This window comes from Etheostoma spectabile, chromosome 19, assembly GCF_008692095.1.
Source record: "Etheostoma spectabile isolate EspeVRDwgs_2016 chromosome 19, UIUC_Espe_1.0, whole genome shotgun sequence".
NCBI lineage: Eukaryota > Metazoa > Chordata > Actinopteri > Perciformes > Percidae > Etheostoma > Etheostoma spectabile.
Genome location: NC_045751.1, coordinates 2,273,142 through 2,292,879, shown reverse-complemented (window position 1 = coordinate 2,292,879; position 19,738 = coordinate 2,273,142). Strand labels below are relative to the sequence as shown.

The following is a 19,738-nucleotide window of genomic DNA, read 5'->3' as shown; positions in this document are numbered from 1 at the left end:
ACCATCCCTGCTGGTTTAAACCACTTAGGCCCACGCTACCTCCACTGCTTTTGATTGGCCAGGCTTCCAAATTTCCACCATAGAACGGAGGAAAAATCAATAATCTTCACTCCGCTGTAAAAAGTGCCTCTATTAAAAAACGCAACATGTGATCACAAGAAGATGTTATTCACCTCTCTTATATTTTAGCATGAATGGTTTGCTAAGTTGTAGATAATATCAGGAATCATTTTTGGTAATGTAAGTTGTGTTGTTGTGATTCTTCAGTCTTTTATTTTTTAAATCTGCCATGGATCTTTGGCATTTAAACTTAATGCTGGAATGTATCAAATTGGAAATGTTGCCACATCCCACTCGTCTCCTCTCCATTTTTAGTGTTGTCTTTCACTGCCATCCCTTCAAGTGTCTTGGTCTCTCACTCGCGCTTTACCAAACAACACGTTGCTAATGTCAGTGAAACCCCAGGTGCTTCTAGTGGCTCTTGAAGCCTGACATCAGTCCCTGCCACCATCTCCCCTGGGTCCAATTTTCCCGGCATGAAGCTTCAAGGTCCTCCGATGAGCTCTCTGTTTAGCAACAACAGTAGCAGCGAGTGTGAATGTGTGTCAGACAGAATGGTAATGAGCATCCCAGAGAATGAACCCCAGTCTCCACCCCCCCAATCTCCCTGAAAGTAGATTTGTTCTCACGAGCAAAACAGATATTGTAATCACACTCCCCCTTCGTTGATCCCCTTGGGATTTGTCGCATCCGCACAAAAAAAATGTAAGTGAATGCAGGGGGATAGTCATCATTGGTGATAAATCATATCACAGGCAATTTCTGCTTAGCAACACAACTAGACTGCTCTGGTAAGCATTTGTAACTCTGATTTAGTCCTGAGCCTACCATTTCCCTCACACTACACCCAGTTATTGTCAGCTCACTCCATTCCCTTGTTTTATTGCACATTTACCAGAAAGCACAACTGTACTTTAGAATAGAGTACATTCATAGAGGGACCACTTTAATTGTAAAAAAGAAAGAGGAAAACTGCATGCAGTAAGGGAAATCCAGGGTATATTTTTCAGCTGAGGAGAGTGCAGGTATTCTAGTATCCCTTTACAATCTTTGGAGATATGACTGTCAGGCGGTGACACAGTGACAATGTGGTTAAATGTTGCTTTTTTTTTTTTAAGCATACTGTTTTTTTGGTTTGTGCTTGGGCCACTCTAAGTAATGTGGGACTGCCATTCCATTAGGCTGTTGGACGTCGGCTGTCAAACTATTGTCGGGGAAATGTAGCAAAGGTCCGAGAGCACGGGGCGAGAGATACTGTATGTGAGGGCCGCTAAATTACCTCAGACACATACGGAGAGAGGGGAACAACTTGGTGCATGTTTGTGTGAGCACATTTGTTTGTTCAGTGGTTATGTTACACTGGTGCATAAAAGGAAAAAGCTTGTCAGTAACAGATTGGGTTTCTGCTTACATCCTCTCTGCCTCCACCCTCAGAATCTTGAAATACTGGCAAATAATAATGCAAGTTGCACAAATTTTGGGTCCTCAGGGAAAACTATCTCGGTCGTTTCATGTCCCTCGATTGATAAATGACGCCGCCCTCTTGACAGGGACTGTTCTTTGAACCCCAGCCCATACAATGCGGGGACACTATCATTTTTCAGGGGAGCTAGTGACAGCCTCAGCCTGCATTGAAGTTTAGCTTGCTGTTCATTGTAATTTGCTGACGTTTCTCTTCTCTCTTTCTCTCCCTGTTATTTCCCGCCCCCCTTCTCCCTCTTGTCCCCAATGGCCCGCTTCCAGGTGTGACCAACTATTCCCCTCTAGGTAAGACTCATTTAATTTCTCATCGCACTGTTCTCAAGAGTAAGAGTCATGTTTGAGTTGTCATGTGTGTTGGGGAGTGATGTGACTGCGTCAATAAGGAAGAGGGGGGGAGGAGTCCAAGAGACACCAAGCTGCTGCTGTTTGCTCAGCAAGGTGTGCGATGCTCTGCAGTCCTCACCCATCCCATTTCCCCACGTGTGCATGGGAATACACAATGGTTGCTTTTTCTGGCAAGCGGATTGTGTGCTCTGTGCTTTCAATTTGAATTTTATTCAAATGAGAATCACATGGCCCAGATTGTTCAAAGAATACGCCGGCAGTGTTGACTTAAACAACCACAGCACGGATGGTGTCTGTTTCCACACCACGGTGGGTGTGAGGAAATATCTCATATGTTAAGCTGTGAACCATTCTGCTCTTTCTGACTGCACATATCAACATGAAACCCCTGGTGCTGTGGACACCAACAGAGTCCATATGGTGACATAGCCTTGGATGTCCTGTTTCCGGGGGAGAGCTTAACAAACGTCCCTTAGGGACCATCTTCTAATTCTTTTTTTTTCTTTTTTCTTTTTTACTTTATGCTCACTTTTTAGAAGGCTCAAGTGACAGGCTCGCGCTGTCAATTCAGTCCAAATTCATGAGTGGTTTAAACAATTGGTCATATCCAAACCTAGTTATGCATACTGTGGAGGTATATATATATATATATATATATATATATATATATATATATATATATATATATATATATATAGGCTGTGCCTACAATTGGTAAACCAATACAAGTTGATCTGAGATTAGTATACTTGTGTCTTTATCAGACATCATTGATGGCTTTGTTCAATTGTTAGCTATACAAGTAATAACATTTAATAAAGATTTGAGATCAGAACTTTTTTCTTTTCTTTTTTAAATGGAGGAAGTGATTGGTAAGCAGACTTTTAACTTATTTTTTTATATCAAAATGGCGCCAATTACTTCCTGGCAATGATGCTAACAACTGCCCAGTGTTGCGCAAGGCCTGTGCAAGCAAACCACCGATTGTGGTAGTGGCGAGCAAGGCTGACAGCAGACTAGCAGGCCTAGTGATCTGGTGAACAACGGAACTCTGGTTGAAAGAAGCGACCCCAATGTGAAAACAATCTCAGCTGCTGAATGCCAAAACAAGTGTAGCATCCAATGTTTTGACTGTTTCTGGAGACACTCAGCAGGCTGCACGAGTGTGATAGAGGTCAACTGCATGATTGAATCCACCATAGCTGTACCTCAGACCGGGACAGCAGGATCTCTCAACACTACCCATGGTTCTGAGCATCTGTTCATGAGGGGGAAATCCATCATCTCATCTTCAAGGTGGAACGAGTCAATTGGACAAATGAGAACACTGGCATTCCTTGATGTTACTCTTAATTGTTGTTTTTTTGTCTCAAATACATAGATGTTATCAGCCCCCTTGACTTTTCTTACTTGGGCAGTTGTGGGAGACCACCACCTCATTGTGTAATTGAAAACCCAGTGCCATGCCACTACACTAGCACAGTTTGGCTACCCGGCTCAGCATCTGCAAGCAGTTCTGGTCCGGCTCTCAACTCTTTGAGGCAGGCGCTGGCTGACTGCTCGGAAACAGAAAACCCCTGGCTAGCTGAGAATAATAAGTACCCATGGGACGCTGCCAGATGGACATTTACTGTGAGCCTAGCTGGAGAGGGAGAAATCTGTCAAACATCACACTAGGCATCTGTGGGGGAGCAGTGCAGGTTCACGTCCACTATGTCAGATAAGAGGAGTGCTCCTTGTCGAGACTAAAAGCTGTTACGATTTTAAACACATCACATCTAGTTGATGCATTTACATTATTTCAAGGTCAGCAATTCATATAAGATGAGAGCCACCTGCTACAGTGAAAGCTCTAAATAATGTCGAGATAATGGATGCTTGAAAGATGTTTATCACATGACATGTGGCCATAGCAGATGCAGCCACTAAGTGCTGTGGAATAGCCTTCATTTTACTCAAATGGTATTATTATTTCCAGGCATTCATTAGCTATTAATTAAACTCAATTTGCAGCCGGATTCTGCTATGCTGCTGATTCACGATAAGAGATGAAGATCAGAATTTGGGTTTTATACTTTTGTGTGGGGATTTCCAGATACCCCCCTTTGCAAAGTGTCTCTCCCTTAAGATCCGGTACAGGCAGTTGTGTCTGTCCCCATCATAGAATAATGAGGCAAAAACATGTTTCTGCCTTTGAGACTACTCTAAGTTCAGTCTTTTGACTTGGAGTAGAAATGTCCAGTGTTTCTTTTGTTCATACACTCTTTAATACAAAGCTATCGGTGAGGAATTACAATTGGCTCATTATGCTCTCGGAAGCTCAAGGGCTTCAGAGATGGTAGAGAAAGAGTGCAAAGAGTTAATCCCTGTATCAACAGCAGTGAAATAGGACCTTGGTTCCCTTAGACAAGCTGTGCACCAGTTATTATTGCATTATATCTGGCAGCCCTCCTCTCAGACAGGAACTGAGCCACACTTGATCACTGATATGACACTGGCACAGAAGAGAGTGATTGCTGGCTGCTCAGTTAAGCAAACACCATTACGCTGTTGAAGTCTAAAAGTAGATATTTGCTTGGTAAAAATTATGAAAGGCCAGTCTGGACAGTATCCAAAGCAATGCTAGCTTTGTAATACTCAGGAATGGATTCTTCTGAAATGGTTCTGGTTCATTCATCTCTCAGGAGAAGAACAATGCTGTTCAAAACTTTTCAAATGTCCATCTGGGCTTATCATGCCCGGAATAAATGTTGTTACGTAGTACTCAAAATATCAAGAACTGCTTGATTACAATCATATGTATTTTTTTTTCTAATTATGTGCAGTACCTATAGTGATGTGTTGCGTATGAGTGATGCCATCATACTCTCTAAAAAAGAGAATATATAAGGGAAAGTTGTACACAACAGAATATATGTTTTAGCAATGATCTCGGCTTCAAAGGCCTCACAGGAATGCTTGTGTGGAGAGCAAGTATGCAGTCATAACCCCAAACCATTAGAGAATAACCTTGTTCCTATGGTGGGTCTTTATCTTGGTGCTTTCTTTCTTTTAGCTTTGCCCTCTGGGTAACAGGCCATTTCGCTAATGGTGAGTTTCTCAAGCGTGTCAAAAGCCTCCTGGCCTTATCAAAAGCTCTTGAGGTAGCTTAAAGTTGCTGTATGTTGATTTTTTCCCCCGACTCTTTAAAAAAAAAAAAAAAAACACCAACTACTGCAAGGTAGGATGTTAACAAGAAATGTGACTGATAGCTTGTTAGCGTGACTTTGCATACATTCTACAGCAATAGGACAAGAGTGACAGATTCACCAAGTGTTCACTTTTACAGCCGCCTCTGAGAAACCTGCTTACATTGCATTATGTTGGCAGAACGTGTCACTCCTCTCCTCTTATTTATGAAAGGTCCCATGGCCTGAAAATGTCACTTTGAGGTTTTTTTTAACATTAATATGACTTACCCCCAGCCTGATCTTATAAGGTCATAAGGAGCAAGATTACCTCCCCTTTCTCTGCTTTGCCCACCCAGAGAATTTGGCCCACCCATGAGAGAGAGAGACATCATGACTATTAAACGAGCAAAGTGGCAGTTAGTCAAGGCCACAGCCCACAGCCTCCATCTTGCCCCCTCCCCCTCCTCCTCAAAAGCTACAGACTCAGGAATGGCACATACTACGGAAAGCTCATTGTGGGACCGGCTCTAGTGGCTGGAATTCTGCACCAAGGCTGGATTTCAGGAAAGAGACTTCATTCGTACAGTATTAGGGGACCACTAAGGTCTATATAAAAGAAACTTCAGATACAGTATTAGGGTACCACAAAGGTCCTATATAAAAGAAACTTCAGATACAGTATTAGGGGACCACTAAGGTCTATATAAAAGACTTCAAGATCAGTATGGGGGACCACTAAGGTCTAATAAAAGAGACTTCAGATCAGTATTAGGGACCACTAAGGTCTATAAAAGAGACTTCAGGTACATATTAGGGGACCACTAAGGTCTACATAAAAGAACTTCAGTACAGTATTAGGGGACCACTAGGTCTAATAAAAGAGACTTCAGATACAGTATTAGGGGACCACTAAGGTCTATATAAAAGAGACTTCAGATACAGTATAGGGGACCACTAAGGTCTATATAAAGAGACTTCAGATACATATTAGGGGACCAATAGGTCTATAAAAGAACTTCAGAGTTGATATTGGCACCACAGGTCTATATAAAAGAGACTTCAGGTACATATTAGGGGACCACTAAGTGTCTACATAAAAGACTTCAGATACAGTATTAGGGGACCACTAGGTCTATTAAAAGAGACTTCAATACAGATTATGGGGACCACATACGTCTATATAAAAGAGACTTCAGATACAGTACTGGGGGACCACTAAGGTCTATATAAAAGAAACTTCAGATACAGTATTAGGACCACTAAGGTCTACATAACAGCATCCAAAGAGCACCATGTCATGGGTCATTTAAGGCCATGTTGATATTTTCATAATCACTCATCACGGCAGATGATCACACATGCAACTATCCATGCTTTGCACATAGATGCTTTGAGGATGTTGTGCAACAGTAATTTAGGCAAACACCACGCAGAGTCGTGTACACTTTAGACACCCCTATCCCTGCAAGTGAAGCAGTGCTGCTGTTACGAACAGATGGCTTATCTTTAACTCTATCAGCGGCGACAGTGTCACCAGCAAATGCGATAAGTTGCTCCAGTGCCTGCGAGAGCGGCATCCATCAGTAGCTAACAGCATATGGTGATAACACATTAAGGTGTCCTCTCTCTCTTTCCCTGTATTCCTGTTCTATGAGTGTTTCTGCAGCCAATCATCAGATGCTCACTTCACAGGACAAAGTGTATGTGTGTTTGAGTATGTGCTGAGGGGCAGTGGGCACCCAATTCGCTTGCCGTTTGATCTGTTTTATGTAATTTCAAAGCTCTGCAAAAAAATATTTGCTTATTTATTTATTATTATGCCTAAGATTCGGGTCGGCTCAAACTCCCTATCCCTGTCTAGCAACCTTCATTCTATATTTTCCTTGTACTTTAAACATGATCTTACAAGTTAAACATGGTTGATGCCGGGCATGGTTTTTTATCTATTTTTCCGTATAAAGAGAAATCAGAGTCAGTATCAGCAACTATGTCTATGTCAAGAAGGTGTTGTTTTTCCCTCTCTCTCCGACTAATGACAACTGGAATTGCCATCCCAACCTAACCACCCCAGTAAGGCACTCTGTTCCAACAGTGGAAGGGAAGCATGTTTACCAAACCCTCTATGTGTTGCATGCCTACATGAAGCTGAATGTCAATCAAAGCCTTGCTTGCTTCAGCAAGTGGCTCAGTCTTCCACGGCCCAACATGACAAAATGGCGTTGGACACAAATCAGATGCACTAGAAAATTGATCTTAGCCTCCTGTGTGGATTAGGAAGTCCACAGTAGCAGAAGAAGTGCTAATGATGAAAAGCTTCTCTCCCGAGGCATACAGAAATAGTTTTATATTGGTATGTTTCAGTCCTTAACACACTACACCAAATTCATTATGAACATCAATGTGTCAAAAGGTTTCTAAGCGATAGTCCTAGCTTACAATAAGAAGCCTAATTGTATAAGTCCTCAGGACTTGGCACACCTTGCTTCAAGGCCAGTGCCATTTTCTTACACCGACTACGTTTGTTCTTATTTTAGAGTCATTATTTTTCAGCAAGGGCTTAATATTATGTTTTAATCACCTACGGTGCTTTTTTAAATTTACTCTCTCTCTTGCTTTCAGTTTTGTCATCCCTTTTATGTTAAGTTTCAACTCATGTAGAAACATCTGATATGTCACAGTATGCATCCCATCCAAACCCTGTAGCTTTCCTTTTTCTTTTGTTATTCCAGTGTTGATGTCTCACTAATAAGCAGCGTTAATTAGCCCGCTCTTCAAAAATATAATGTTCTATTGTGTCTTCAGGGTTCAGTCATTAAATGAACAAAGGCAGTCAAACGACTGACACAATAGGCTCAGCTGATTAAGGGTGCAGCCATAACAAAACTTGATTCTACATCATTCCGTTATCTCATGTTGACGAGGTCGTTTGTGCGAAGAACAGTTTTTTTCCCAGTCGCTTGCAGAAACACAGATGTGGTTGATAAAATAAAGTTCCTCTCCATATGTACATGTACCATTTTCTGCATCTATTGGAAAGATACTGCTTAATATGCTGTGGTTTCTATGGCCCAAAACGTTTTGTATTACCAAGGAAATCTGTTGGAATATCAGCTGTGAAGTCATATGGTCTCCTTTGACACAGCATCTGGCCCAAGTTGGCCCAAGTGTCCTTCATCCATTTTGGCAGAACATTCGAGAATGATGAAGACCACTGGACAGAATCCATGGCCTTGCTTCTCTGAAGGTTAAATGTCAGAGGTTGCTGGGTGCCCGACCCATCTGCCAGCCTGACATGCCAAGTACAGTACAGGCTGGACGTTGGTATTAGAGTAGCATGTTCCGTGGGTGTCAGAGACAGGCTGTGTTCATTTGCTCAGATGTACAGCATTATCCTATGACAGACGCAATGTGACACAAGCTAATTTGTTTTTTGTGGATTATCAATTCAATGCAAAGGATATCACAGCAAATCTTGCATTGAAAAGAGTTTTCCATTGGACTAAGGTAATATTACATTGTGTCATCAAAATTGGGTCTAAACTTGAAAACCAAGTTTTTACTCGAGCCTGGGGCCACGGTTCCAGTAGGATCAACCTATTGGTCGGCCTGTGCACTTTGTATGCATTATGTCACTTCCAGGTGCACATAAAATGCACACAGCTGACTGCACATGGCGGTTTCATTGTGTTTTTAGGCACAATGCGGTTTGCGTTGTAAAAGCCCAATACACACTTCCTGTAGTTAATGCCAACTGTGTAGACAAGCCATAATAACATTTAAAAGCGTAACCTATCACATTTTGATCTTTTGAACCTTAAATTTAAAAGTCATTGGTTTCCTTTCTTTTGTTTAATTTACCTTTTATAGTCTTTGCTAAACTTTGCCAACTAAAAGACCAATTAACGCTTGACCCGATGTTAAAGTCTAGTTTTGGAGTGATAAGGAAACTACTATAGCCCTTTATCATTCAGAAACATTTACGACCATATAATGTGAACACAATACAAAAAATAATGGGTTTGGTGCAGTCCTGCCGCCAGGATGATTTGAATGAGGGGCTGTTAAAAATTGTAAGAGGGCAATTTGTTTTCAAAATTACAGTCAACCTACATTTGTAGCGTTATTATCCCTTGCACCCGAAAAGCGAGCATGTCAATGCTGGTACCAATGGATTCCTTACATCGTCTGGTTTCATATGCTCCCAACATCTTCAGCGTTGATCGCTATGCGGTGAACTAAGGAGGCAAAGAAAACACAACTGAGGGAGCTTAAGACCTCTCGTGGCGCCCGGCCGGCCCAGGTCTGATGTATTAGATTCTTTGATTTTTTTAATTACCTTTAACATTGCAGCAAGTGTCAATGCACTTGAGTTTAGAGCAGCAAAGCATGGATGCGTAGAGGATCATATTGACCCTGTAGATGTCTATGTACACAGTATTCCATCATGTCCCTGTTCACTTTCTTGAACGACACCAAAAGAGAAACCTGTGTTAATTAGTCTTTTGAGGCCTCCCATACGGAGAACACAGGTCTGTAAATACATGTGTCCTCAACTGTCCCTTGGTACGGATTAAGGCCTGAAGCCAGATGGGAAATTTAAGCCAGGCTGCTTTTTTTCCCCCCGTTCTGAGATGTGCAGTGACATTCCTGCAGGTCAAAAAGGAAAATTACAGAAGGTTTCGTGTTTGCTTGGGGGCTCTAGCGTCCACAAGCCTTGCTAAAGGATTACCCTTTGGGGTAACCACAGAACAGTGACCATGGATTTGACACATATGAGGAGGTTAATTAACCGCTGTGTTTACAGGAAGCACAGTTGTAATCTCACCACTATTCTCACCATAAGACAAAGCTTCGGTTACAAATAGAAGCAACATCTCAAAAATGTCTTAGCCCTGTGTTTTACTGTCCATGTGTTTATTTTATGAGTCTGACTTTACTGCAGGAAACCAGAATTTTTGGGTCCCATCCAAGCAATTCCGTTTACCCTCTCATCACGATAACCATTATCTTTCCCTAACCTTAACCAAGTATTTTAGTTGCCTAAAACTGATCATAGCTTGGAAATATTGTATTAGCCAAAAGCACAAGCTTCGCCTTGCTGCCCAAGCACGCTTAGTGGAGGAGTGGATCTACTCTCCAAATACATTTCAGGAGGTTTTAAAGAGATGCACCATGCAACCAGATGGCTGTGGCTATTTAAATGCATTTCTAGGCACAACTGTCAGAGAATCAAGCCAATGCATATTCACAATTTCTGCATTCAATGAATTGAAAAGAGTGCGTGGTGCAATTACATTAGTCCCAACGTAGCTTTTTGAAAGAACATGTTTTTGTTCTGTTTGTGTCTTGAGTTCTTAATTGGTGCATTGTTTTGAGGAAGTGTCTACTCCACCTTAGTAACCAGTGGAAACTGACTCCAAAACAAACCAAGACACATTACCTCGGAATACAACTTTCAAGCTGCTGATATTTGCTATTTCTTAATAGATATAGACAAGTTGTTTCACACAGAGCAGTTTAAATAACACAATGTGACTGTCAGGCCACGGAAATCAATCATACAATAGCATCATCACATTGTTTTTTTCACCTCAGCAGTACCCACCTATCATTAATTTGTTATCTTGTTACCGTGCACCCGGCTCTCAATTCTTTTCTTCTCTCGTTCCCAAACTTTCCACTTTGACTTGGCATGATAATCACCTCACTTGAAAGATGGCATGCAAATAAGGGAAAGCAAGGTACTGTATGCAAGAATAACAAGCTGACACTCAGTAGTCAATGGCAGTGAATAATCTCTTCCATATTTTTATTCCTCCCCCTAGATTTCCACCACAAACATAGTTTGTTATTTATATCCTTCTTCTCCACAGTTAGAATTGTAGTCACTTTACAGTTTTGAATTGTTTCACATTTTCTAGTGGGTTTGTACATTGAAAGCTCAACACATAGAGCTCACACACTATGTCATGCACACAATGACCCACCTCAGAGTACTTAATAGTTTGTTGGAAAACTTTTCGCATTCATAACAGAGGCAAGCAAAACAGATTTAGCCATCTTAGTGCAAAGACTCGCACAAATGTATCAAACGGAAGCACAAGACTCACTTTCACCAGTGCAATTACAAAATATAAAAGGCTTTGGGCATGGAGAAGAAACAGAATTACAGGGAAAAAAATAATTTCTTCTCCAAAAAGATGATGAACTATATCAGTGTCTCTTTTGGTAAAATCATGTCATCAGCGTCTGAACTATATTAATTACTGAGCTAGAACAGGTAATTTCCAAGGCGGACATTCAGTGAGGCTAAGTTGAGTTGGGTGCATTATGATTATATTAACATAATCTGGTCTTGTTAAATTGGATGAGCAATATTATTAAATCAGGCATAGCTTTCACTCAGTGTCGCTAATGCCTCTTGTGCTTAAGTCATAATGGAAAATAAGGGAGCACTTACAAAGAAGCGTACACACTGAACGGCAGGCAGAGATTATCTGTCTGCCTCACTCACACACTCTGTGTCATGCGCACTATTATACAGGGCCCAACACACACGGAAATAAAGAAAAACACACACACTTAGAATGCACACTTCCGCTTGCAGTCTTGGTCCGTGTGTCTACCTCTCTCGAATGAATAGCACTTTGTTACAGAGCCAGAAGGATTTTCAAACACATCATTATAAAGCTCTTGGGAAAACTGCATGGAATGGAAACAGATGATACTTCCGGATTTGACACAAAATGGGAGTTTTGAAAAGAAAACCATACTGTTGGCAGTGCTTAAGGCTCAGATAAATGACATGTTGCCACACACATAAATGATACAGTAGAGACAGCGGAAGCCCTAAATGGAGGATAAGCATGTATAACGGATTGCTGCCATTGAAACACCAAGTGAAAAAGTGACTGATTATTGACACGTGTAGTAAAACTAGACATGGTCCGATACCATTTTTTGCTTCCCGATACCAATTCTGATACCACAACTTGTGCATCGGCCGATACCGAGTACTGATCCGAAACCAGTGTTGTGTATTTTATTATGTTTTAACAGCTGTATACTACTATCGCTGTATGGATGTGAAATGATTTCTATCTTTGTTGTCGGTCTGGCTCAGCTTAAACTCTTTGTGAAACATGAAGAAACACAAACAATGAACGCCACAGAACTTTATTTTATTATCCAGTTTGACAGTCAGTTATAACAACAACAAAAAAACAAAAATAAACTACTTTTACGTAGATTTTCTTTAAGGCTTTAATACGTGGTATCGGATTGGTACATTAACTCCAGTACTTCCCGACACCGATAGCAGCGTTTTAGGCAGTATTGGAGCTGTCTTGGAATCAGAACACTGCTTTATTCATATATCACGTACTTTCTAACCAAAAAAGTAACAATGAATGCATTCAGTGCAGCTATGCAATTGTAATGTGATATATCCTCTCCAGTTGCTTTGTTTTGTCTGCTTTGTCCTCATGCCAGTATTTTGTCTAAATACTGATTCGTGACAATAATCAGCCCTGGTTGGAGAGAGAGATTTTCAGCAGCTCTGGCATGTGTGAATAGGCTAACATGCCAAATCTCAGGCAGACATCCAAAAGGAACCATTCACTGTCTTATCAAGCTATATGACAGCACACAATGCTAATTCACGTGTAAACAGTAAACTCATTATGTAGTATGGCCATGCTTTTGTAAATATTGAGTCTGCCCATCTAGTTGCTCCCCATTGGCCACACAAACACAAAATGAATATCCAGAATAAATTTGGAATGAGTTCAAAAGGATTAATCATCATGCACTGTACACTCATAATATGACAGTCAATACCCTATCGATCACTGTGGAATTTTAATTTACCCATAATGACACAACATTAAGTGAACCTGATTGATAGTTTTTACACATGGGAGGACACAATTATGTTCCGCACAGGCTACAGGTGCACGCTCCATAGCGCACGCACACACACATTCCGATGCGCATGAGTCCATCGCAAATCCACACACTCCCCTTCCATAATGTTATTATCTCATTCTCCACGGTCTCATTTTTCACAAGGCTCCGGGGTGTGTGAGGGACAGTCAGGGTTGAGCTCACACAAGCCCCGGCTGCACACCCGACTGCCAGTGAAGGTCTGTGTTAGTACCAAGTACAACACTGCAGAACCGGGGAAATGGAAAGAACCCAGATGATCCTGCAACACAATGTGGTGGGGGGGGACCCCTTCACACTGCCAGTGCAAGCAGCTGCTTGACTTTATTGGAGATTACTGTTTATTTTTTTCAGATTAGAATTGGAGACGTTATTACCGGGGACAAAAGTAGGCGGAAGTCTTTACAGTTACATCATACCCAATGACCACAATATAACAGAGAGGATGAGAGATGTTTTAGGAAAAAGAAACTCTACCCATTCAGTTTAATTTTAAGACACTTCATTTTCATTTTCAACAGTACAGAAAATTGCATCACAGTTACAAAGAATAAATAGTTCAAGAGACAAGCGTTGGTTATCAAACTCAAGTGGAATTTCCAATCAATACTATTTACTAAGTCTTTGTGAAAACATTCCTCTCATGTTGCCATGGTGAGAGTGTTTTCTTCTCATCAACCACGCTTCCACACCGTATGAAATGGACTGTATTTCACAGTCAATACACGCTGCTGGCCATTTTCTCAGCTGCTACAGCAGGCTCTATGCTGTAGACTGCTGCACTGCTTGGGCATTGTGCATCGTCTTTGCAATACATGTTTGGGATCCCATTCATTCTCTTCAACGACGTCTTAACTTCTGCAAACTATGTATTTGCTGCATTGTTTAATATGTTCAGTTTCCACAATGAAAGTGGCAGTGAATAACCACAGTACATAAAATGCATCGTGGAAGTTTTAAGAGTTTAAGTTTAGGAAGAGTCTATTGTCAGAGTTTGTAGATTACACGATGCTACTGTTAGTACGTCTGCCAACGAGGTTACGTTTGCAGTCCAGTTTGTCTGCCTGTCTGTTGGTCTGATTGTTTGTATCTCGCAGTGAATTTAGCGGATTTTAATTAAATTTGGTGGAAAGTGAAGCGATGGGCCAACGGAAAAAAACGGACTAGGTTTCAGCTATGTGATCTTTTATTAAGCATTATGTTTCAACTAAGCTGTAGCTGCTGAACTGTAATGTGTGAAAGAGAAATCCTATACTCAACCGTTCCATATTACACGTACAAAGATCTTGTACATATTTTTAATTTTTTATACAAAACATAATTTTTACAACTGTCATTAATAGTTACCCAGTCTTCAGTAAACATGTTATATACTACGCATTTGGATGATAGTGTGTTTGGTATTTTGTCAAGACTGTAACATGAGGGATTAAAACAATCATTCTGTATCTTATTTAAATGACATACATATTTTTAAAACAATGCTAGTGACATGGCTAAAAAATTGGTCATTTGCCAAGTGATTGGTACATATCTCCACGATGCCCAGAGGATGAATCTCAATGACTTTGATGATGCCTTGACTTTTCCATTGGCACCACCAGCAGGTAAAAATGTCCACGTACTGTATGTCATGAAACATCTTAACATCTGTGGCACAAAATATTGTACGGATATGGTTCCTAGAAGATGTATCATGATAACTTGGTGATCCATTGACATTTTCTAAAGTGCCACCATAATGTTCACATGTGTAGCTTGAGTCAGATCTCACTATTGTGGCCAGGTTGGCCCAGTTGGTGGAGCGGGCGCACACATATAGAGGTGTACTCCTTGATGCAGCAACCACGTGTTTGACTCCGACCTGCGGCCCTTTGCTGCATGTCATTCTCTCCCCCCCCACTCTCTCTCTCTCCCCTTTCATGACTTCATCTGTCCTGTAGAAATAAAGGCCTAAAATGCCCAAAAAAATAATCTTTAAAAAAAAAGATATCTCTACTTTTGGATGAATTGCAATGGAAATTGGTACACCCATTAATATCCCCTTAAGATTGAATAGTTATAAGTGTGGTTATCTCCAGACTATCTCTCCAGTGCCATCATCAGGTCAAAATTCCTTTTTGTCCAATACTAAATACTTTTTGAAAGTGATGCACCAGCTGTATTTTGTGTGTAGTGTTGTGTTTTGTGTTTTCATTGCTGCAGACTCCTCGTTGTGAGGTATCTAATATAAATGCTTTTACTCCTCATGCACAGCATTTACTGTGCTATGCAATTACTAGACCCCAGCCTTGAGCTGTGCAAGAATCAGTAGACACAGAAGTGACAAGTTGCGAGAGGCAACTGGATTTGATGACTGGACTTCCAGCCGATAGCCACACACATTATTAGTGTCAAATCAGTGACATAATTTCATGTGATGCCTCAGACATGGGCCAGCTGTTACTGTAGGGAGCCAACTCTCCATCACCCCTTCTGAGACATAATTGTATTTTTGGACACAGTAGAAAGAAGTGGTTGGAAACCAAATTCTCATATTTCTCTGTCTGACCAACAGTGCTGTCCCTTGCCTTGAGGTGACGCCACAGACTACCTGATTGATAGTTTTTACAGAGTTAGCAATTAGCAAAGATGGAAACCAAGGCCCAAACCAATAACTCTCAACATTGACTACGAGGTGCCGTAAAATGTACCCTCCATTTTTTCAATTTCCACATTAATATCTTAAAAGAGATTACAGGACTCATGTGGCGTTGACGTCATGCTTGGAGGTTAAGAGGTTTGTGTAATCTACTCACACACTTCTATTGTTATTTAAAACAATGTTGTATGCGCGGATGATGCTGCCATTTTTGTCTTGCATCCATAGTGTTTCAGGAAGTGGTAGTGAAGGAAAAAAGCATACATGTATGAGAGCTGTCAGCAAAACGACACGAGGCGTAAATTTGCCGTAGGGAGAACACACACTTAGAGTGTCAGTGATATACTGAATAATACATTACACACCGGAGACCAGAACATATAGAAGCATTACACAACATAGTGAAAAGAACTTTTTCTTTTCCTGTTGTTGTTGTTGGAAATATACTTTTCTAACACATCCACAAGAATAGCGATGGCAACATCTTTAAATTTAGAATGACGCCCCCTGAACGTGTGATGAACACTAATTAACAACCTTTCAGCTTGAGAACATGCTATTCCCCTAACTCTTTGCACATTGCATCCGCTTGTTGCGACTGCAGTGGCGGGTTGCAGTGCAGGACTGGGACATTTTTTGAATGCCTCCTGGAAGATGTTGATTTCTGCACCCGTCTTAAAGTGTAAACCTTCTGTTTACCCACACTCGCATCCTCAGGGGTTTCTAAATAAGTACTTACATCCACAGAGTTATTCATGCTTTCACACAAACTTCCCTAACCATATACTTGTATTCAAATTTGCCTCACTAAATTGTAGAACCTGTTTAAGATTTTCATATGGACACAGTCAATTAAATTTAAATGTGTGTTGATATCATGTGGACTACTTATTTCCTGTTTTTTTGTGTTTAATAGACGAAAGGTGACAGAGGAAAAGAGAGAAAGGGGTACACGAACAACTTTTGTTATGCGTTTTGTCAAATCTTAAAAGAAAAAAGAATGGCTTTTTGTTCAATGGGTGTTTCAACCAAAACATCACCATTTGATATTTAACAGCTGAAGATGTCTATCCCCGATTTGGAAAAATTAATATTCAGCATCAAATGACACAAGAGCATTTTCAAATAAATGAAAGGATACTTGTATTTGTGATATAAAAGTATACATCCATATAGTAAACCACTCTCTTCTCCAAGTGCTGGGCTTCATGCCCGGACCTGCCTGATCTGTGTGATATACCAACATTGGCTAGCTCAAAGCAAGGTCTTGAACTCAGTCAATACCATTTTCTGTTGTGTTTCACACCACACTCCAGCTTATCAAGCAATCAAAGTGCCATAGGGACAAGTGAAGACAGGAAGAGGGCTACAACTGGATAGATTGTCTGTGACAATAAGCTGACTGTTTCATCCTTATATAAAACCAATGCCTAGATCTTTTATATAGGCGTTAGTGGTCCCTAATGGCCTTAGTGGTCCCCTAATACTGTATCTGAAGTCTCTTTTATATAGACCTTAGTGGTCCAATAATTACTGTATTGAAGTCTTTATTTTATAGAAATTAGTGGTCCCTAATACTGTGTCTGAAGTCTCTTTTATATAGACCTTAGTGGTCCTAATACTGTATCTGAAGTCTCTTTTAATAGACTGTGGTCCCCTAATACTGTATCTGAAGTTGCTTTTATATAGACCTTAGTGGTCCCCTAATACTGTATCTGAAGTCTCTTTTACTAGCCTTAGTGGTCCCCTAATACTGTATCTGAAGTCTTTTATACAGACCTTAGTGGTCCCCTAATACTGTATCTGAAGTTGCTTTTTATAGACCTTAGTGGTCCCCTAATACTGTATCTGAAGTCTCTTTTATACAGACCTTAGTGGTCCTCATACTGTATCTGAAGTCTCTTTTATACAGACCTTAGGGTCCCCTAATACTGTTCTGAAGTTGCTTTTATATAGACCTTAGTGGTCCCCTAATACTGTATCTTAAGTCTTTTATATAGACCTTAGTGGTCAAGGTGGAGGGTGGGGGTGTGGCCACTGTGGTAATTTGAAAGTTATGATGTCTTTCTGCCTTGCATGACTTTCAAAACACTCTTTAAACAATAAATTAATAAATTATTAAATAAATAATTTTTTTGTTCTATACATGGTGGACTCTTTGATTGAATAGCTCTCATCTGCTACACATATGGCACTCTGACAAAATCTCAGTAATGGTTAATGCTAAAAAAAAAAGAATGCCATTATACTGATATAACAGGGGGGCTTAAAGCAAACAACTAGTAGGCATCAAGCATAAATATTGAGCTTCTGCTTAACCACCGCTGGGTGTTGAGTCTCTGCACTGTATTTTTAAGACTTGTGAAGATCTTACTGTTGAGTCTCAGAGGTGTAATATTCACAGAAAAATGGGGCTTACTTCCACAGCCCTTATCCAACACTCACTTTAAAAGGTGTGTGCTCATGGTGTAGTGATGTCTGCCTACCCCCAGACTCTCTTCTTCCCTCTCTTAGTCCGTCTTACCGAATATTTCCCCCACTTCCTGTCTCATTTCTTTCTTCAATGGTTGCTTTTTTTTGTCCATTACATGCATTGCTTCTTTGTACTGTAGACAAGGCTTCTCGATTACAACAATGCCACCCAAACACACCATTATAATTCCCTTATTAAATTCGTGGTTAGAAAAACAGTCACTCAAGCTCTATTAAAAAGATTGAGTATCCACGTTTAACACAATCTAATGGATGTGTGAAATAAGCCCGAGCTATTAATGTTTAATGTATAATTAAATGTTCTACATGGCCAAACTTGTTTACTGGAATAATTGATGTTTCTGATTTCCCATTTGCCTGCATTACAAGAAGGGACGGGGACAGCAGGGGGGGGAGAGACAGAAACACACTTGTCTCACCCTCTGCAGCTGAAGGTGTTGAGGTCAAGTCCCAGATGTTAGAAGTAATTACAACACTTGACACCAGGCCAGTTTTAGGAGTTCTTAAAAGCTTGCAACAGACCTTATATTTCAACCACAAACTGCTTGGTAAACAGAGGAAAACCAATGCTTCCCTCCCCACATCTGCAAAAGGCCTCCATGCATGCTCTAAACTACAGCACATTTTTAACTATGTGTGTGTGTGTGTGTGTGTGTTGAGGGGGCTAAGGTGTGACTAAGGTGGAGAGTACAAGTCTTACGGTTCATTGCATGTGAGACATAGTACTAGAGATGTTTTCCATACCAAAACCAGTATCGGTATCCCCTCCGATACTGCCTAAAACGCTGGTAACAGTATCGGGAAGTACTGCAGTTTATGCACCGATTCAATACCACGTAATAAAGCCCTAAAGAAAATCTACGTTAAAGTAGTTTATTTATGTTGATTTTTTGTTATAACTGGATAATAAATTAAAGTTCTATGGCGTTCATTGTTTGTGTTTCTTCATGTTTCATATTGGATCAGTACTCGTAATAATAATCCTTAATATTAATATGTAGTAATACGTAAGTTCAGGTATCAGAACTGTATCGGGAAGGACAAAAATGGTATCGGACCATGTCTACATAGTACAGTCCAGGGTGAATCTCAGACTTTTTATTTTTCTGTCTTTTGTTCTTGATTTTTCTCCCCACAGCTCTGAAGTATTTGTGAAAAATATCTAACCATGATTATTTTTGACCAATATTGTGTTTGTAATTATTGTGTCTCATATCAGCACTTTTAAAGTCAAACAATTAATTTAAAAAAAAAGATATGATATGCTTAAAAGTAGGGAGATTCCTAAAACTGTACAGAGACTGGCTTAAATATATACCTGCAAAGCTACGAGCTAGGTACTGGACAAGTGGTGTGTCTGCGAAGTCAGTGAAAAAGAATGCAAGCTATGGATGGATGTAAACATTGAATGATTAAACCAATTGTAATATTTGGCCTCGCAATTACTTTATGAGGAAGGGATAGACTGAGTGAGTTTGTTAAACCTTAATTCAATCACACTTTGGTAAGGCAACAGTCTCTATTTTTTTAAATTTGTTTATACAGTGTATAGTGTATATATATATATATATATATATATATATATATATATATATATATATAT

At 40.3% G+C, this 19,738-nt stretch overlaps 1 protein-coding gene across 43 annotated transcripts in view; it reads left to right on the top strand.

The window, feature by feature from the left end:
- The window catches only part of LOC116669415 (receptor-type tyrosine-protein phosphatase delta), a 370,303-nt gene that overhangs the window by 110,324 nt on the left and 240,241 nt on the right, over positions 1-19,738 (top strand). For all 43 annotated transcript variants that reach the window (XM_032499288.1, XM_032499284.1, XM_032499283.1 and 40 more), the window contains exon 4: positions 1,804-1,827. The gene's annotated coding sequence lies outside the window, so the exon portion shown is untranslated. The remainder of the gene's footprint in view (positions 1-1,803; positions 1,828-19,738) is intronic.